This window comes from Cydia fagiglandana, chromosome 19, assembly GCF_963556715.1.
Source record: "Cydia fagiglandana chromosome 19, ilCydFagi1.1, whole genome shotgun sequence".
Lineage (NCBI taxonomy): Eukaryota > Metazoa > Arthropoda > Insecta > Lepidoptera > Tortricidae > Cydia > Cydia fagiglandana.
The window spans coordinates 12680512-12685340 of NC_085950.1; the positions used below are offsets into that span (position 1 = coordinate 12680512).

The 4829-nt window shown below is 34.4% G+C and overlaps 2 long non-coding RNA genes across 2 annotated transcripts; one reads left to right on the top strand and one right to left on the bottom strand.

Annotated features, from left to right (window-relative positions):
• Positions 1-794: 794 nt before the first annotated feature.
• Positions 795-2895, top strand: LOC134673944 (uncharacterized). Its single transcript, XR_010099533.1, has 3 exons — positions 795-1276; positions 1771-1898; positions 2781-2895. It is a non-coding gene; the product is annotated as an uncharacterized LOC134673944 (long non-coding RNA).
• LOC134673943 (uncharacterized) lies at positions 2708-4536 on the bottom strand. The gene is made up of 3 exons (XR_010099532.1): positions 4185-4536; positions 3854-4086; positions 2708-2932 (listed from the first exon to the last, which is right to left on the bottom strand). It is a non-coding gene; the product is annotated as an uncharacterized LOC134673943 (long non-coding RNA).
• Positions 4537-4829: the final 293 nt, after the last annotated feature.

The window sequence follows — 4829 nt, forward strand, 5'->3', positions numbered from 1 at the left end:
CCATGCACTAATCTCAAGGGCACGTGCTTCTATGCACGGACCAAATATTGTTATCACTTAATTCACTTATCATTATTCGTCATAGTTTGATACTATACGTTTAACAAATGTACCCACCGTGGAATGTAATGTACCCAGTCATAAGGTTTTTAATAAACAGTGACTTAATGGTTTGCACGAACGATTCTAGTATAACTTCTGGGCGGTCACGTCTAGGGCATGACCCTCTAGTTCTCAATTTATACAAAATTATAGCATTGCGATACTGTTTGCTTTGCAGAATGTGAAACAGCAGCAAGCCTTGCGAAAAGGCGAAGCTATTTTGAAAGGCGAGTACTTTTCAAAAATACATTGTAATATATATAAATATGTTTTTGTCGTGGAACAAGTACACCCAAACAAATGCAGTCATTTATTATAATATGTTGGCAAAACTCTGCAAAAGAGTTATATAGTCTGTCTGTACAGTGTAACTTGAAGGCATCAATGCACATAAATCTCTTGAAACATGGTGGATCATTAATTTACACCCCGTCTGTGTCTTGCTCCTATTACCAAATCCACAAGTTAAGGACCTCAACCTATATATAGGTACCCTTCTTGCTCGAGACCTGTAAAAAATGTGCACAATAATTTCATGCAGTCAAGTGTCGGAAAACTAGGTCCACACACTTAGCGATATCGTGAATATATATCCAAGAACTCTGTATATTGCCTCTCAGGAGGCGGGATGTTATTAGACTAACCTATAGTAGGTAGTAGGCCAGAGATATACAGCCGTATTCATAAACAGTTAGAGCATTGATCATCAGTTGCTGATAACCGGATGTCACAAAACGTGATTCATAAACACTTTTTAGCGCTAAACAGTTGATCATCTCTTCATTAAATCCTCGGAAAGTTACGGAGCCGAGGACCCTTCTTTATCTGTTTATTATCTGCTATTTTACAAGATGGCGGTCACAAAACAGCTGATTTTGGCAAGAGTCACAATAGCAAGAGGAAATAGTACGTTTTGGTTAAAATCCCAAATGTGAATGAAAAACAACTTTAATATGTGCAATTACGTATTACATACCTGGATATAGTACGAAAATGGCGCGAAACCTAAATATCCCGCTTTTTATAAGTTGTTTATGTGATTTTGTGTATGGTGATTTTCGTTTAACCAAAATATCGAAGAAGGCAACAGAATTCTATGATCGCGTAGTCGGAAAAATGCATCATAAACGGAGCGAGTTCCTCCCTCACAGCTATTAGGCGTTTGGAGAAATAGGTAAACCCTCAGATTCACTTAAATCTATGCCGGCCTGCTTGATTGCGCGCCATACAATCGCATTTTCGAAACCGAGTTTGGCTTGGCAAGTAATATTAGAGCGTTCCCTGTTCCTAATTAAAAATATTTGGAGGAGTCACCATCGTCGGACACGGCGAGGACTTACTTATATTTGTGCGTAAACCCTATAGTTATTCATTCTTACCACTTGCCAAAAACGTTTTTAATTTAAGATCTTGGTGTTCGCATTTCGCAAACTTAAATTTAATTGCATTTCTTGCGCACATTATACCTACCTATATAATATTATAGACCCTGTAAGAGTACATCAATCTCGTTCATAGTTTGCAATTGAATAACTAACCATTATACCTAATGAGATTATAATATTTACCATAAGTTAACTTGTTTTATAGACATATTTAACCGACTGTGTTTAATAAAAAATATCACAGGTAAGTAGGCACTACTTAAAAGTATCAACTTATTTACAGGTAAAAGAAGTGTGCACTCTGTCAGTCTGGTAAAGTGATGAAAAATCTGAAGAAGTCACCGGTATATGCAGTCATTGCATAGGCAGTTTGCTCAATATTGGCTTTGAGCATAACAATTTGGCCTCCAGGTAAAAATATTGCAAGCTGAATTTTATAGAATGAAAGTTTCATTTATGTCAACTAATTATTCAGTATAGTCATCCAGGTTGGATTCTATACCTACCTGTTCTTGACACTAAGGTTTCCAGTGCTCCCAAAAATGCACTGTCGGCTATTTGTAACTCCGCTAGTTGCCTGTAGGCTGCAGTGCTTAATATCAGATGGGCAGCACTAAACTTGTCCTTGTCATTGTCTGGTATTAAAAAATACCTTTTAATTTTATTCTACATAAGAACCATTAATTATCAATATTATTTTTGAACTTCTTTGAACTAGGTACATAGCATGAACTTACCTATGAATATCTACTTTACTTTATATAAATTGTACACTTTCATCAGAACAATATTGCAAACACATGAATATCATAAATATGTGCAAAATAGGGTCCTACTTTCCTTTTTAGAACTCTCAAAATGATTTGCTATTATGGTATTTATATGAAAATTTATTTTCTAATAATAATCTGGTGCTTTATTTTATACATGGTATGGTGTGACATAATTTATTTTAAGTACAGGAAACATCCCTATTAGACTGCTAGATACATTTAAGATTTTATTGCATTGTAATTAGAAAAATGGAATTTTGAGTATTTCAATATGGGTACAGTCGCCTGCAATAATATGTTACTCTTCGAAGGCTGCAAAAATGTGCAATGCTCTTATGGGCCTTTGTTGTGTAACATATTATTGCAGGTGACTGTACATCATTAATAAAAATTGTACAAACCTTAACAAGTCAAAAAATATATTTAATTAGTAAAATAAAACACCAATTAAATTAGAACAATTTTATTACTTCAACATAAATCAAGCTAGGTTTTCATTTTGATATTTTTTTTCTTTTAGGTTTCTTGCTGATTTCCTGCTGGGACTTGCAGTGTACGGAGTCAGTTACACTTCTCTGACCAATATTCACAGCTGTTCACAGGCCACAGCTTTTCTTCCAAAGCCTGGAGTTATTCAACAATAACAGTGGCTAATGATGGTACTTTCAGGATCTGAAAAGATGCAATAATTTGAATAAAAGTATTTTTGTATTCAACAATTTTCTTTAATTTTTAGCTTATGATATAATGGATGTACTTAAGTTAGGGTCACATGATTCAATATAGTTATGGTAACTAAGTATCATTTTAAGCTATAGACAGAGATCAATATGACTTCATTCATTATTCATTACCTATTAGGTACTATAATATGATATCATTGTACATTGACCTTGCAAACTCTCTGGAATAGATGTCCAAACTGTCTGATGAGATATAGATTAGCCAACTTAATTATAACCAACTGTACGCAGAAAACATCTTATTTTTAATCAGCAGGTACACAGTATCTATACACACACCTGTACACTGGTATTTAAATACTGCCTAATTTGTGAACCATCCTTCCTCGTAGTAAGTAGGTTGGCTAGGTGATCGAGTATAATAACCATCGCATTGTTCCATGCATAAAATAAATACCATTACAAAATTATTGCTAATAAAAGACGATGACAAGAAGTAAACTCGCGACACAACGGCTTATTACAATAAAACATCACTTGTACATATAATTATCATTTGGTTCCATTGTATGGTTAAGAAATATAATACCTATAATAGGTAGGTACCTATGCATAATTTTAAACAAATACACCAAGCTCCACAAAGCACGGATAAATTTACCAAATTTATAAGTGTTATAACCTTTAAATAATGTCAAAGCCGTCAATGCAAGTGTCAATCTTAACATGTTCAGATACTACATTTTATGTTACGTACCTATATCTATAATATATTATAAATAGATGGTCATGCCCAAAATTTGAACTGTACCTAGAGTTATCATCAAAATCGCTGCAGACTTTTCTTGGTCTAACTCTAAACACTGCAGGTATGTAAGGTAAACAAGAAAGTATAGGACATTGTTCATACCTGATTTAGTGAGTCTGAATGGACTTCGTTTTGTTGACCCGTTGTGAATTTCTGCCGCAACCAGTATAAATTAGTGTGAACTCATGAACCATTATTCAATGGTTCTTCTTGCGGAGGCGAGTGGGGTCTGGTACGGTATCTGGCTTCGACTTCTTCTCTTCGCTAATTATGCACTTCTCGGTTAGTTTGAAAGAACCCCACTTCTTTCGACTCCATTCCACATAATATTGAAACTAAAAGCAATAAGATATAGGTATATCAACATTGCAGTGAACTCATATTATTACTTTGTTGCTGTATAAGATACTTGTCTGTAAACGTAGTTACTCACCAAGTTTTATAAAATTTCCGGCCATGCAGCAATCTTTAATTATTTTTGTGGCACAGAAGCTATTTTAATAAGAGATAATTCCGAAAATTAGTCAAAATAGTAAATCAACTTCTTCATGATATTACGATTGGCCGCTAGTGCTGCTGTCAAACTTTTTTTTTAATTTAATGTTCAGCCATATTTTAGTCTATGATGCGCCAAGATGCCAACATAACGCGTCTAATCTGCTTATTAGTTAAGAAGCCCCTAATAAACGTTTATAAATCATGGTTCTTATCAACGGCTTATTAAGCCTAAACAGCGGATTAGCTAATAAGCTGATCATTCCTCATTTAAGGATTTTTTATGAATACGGCTGATAGTATACAAAAGTACACTGGCCCAAATTAAGTAATATTATATTTCAGAATATAAAATAATTTACAATCTTGCTATTATTGGAATATAAACAAGTAACAATTATCCTTAGTTCATAAGGAGGATAAGTATACCTAAATATATAATAGATTCGACAAAGTGTTGATTCTAGCATTGGATAAAATAGCTCCCTCTTAAAGGGCCTCTGCGCTGTTGGCTTTGGGGCCACAGGCGCCCGGCAAATGGTAATAGGGAACCCCCTGGTTTCCCACAGCAAATAATGTAAAA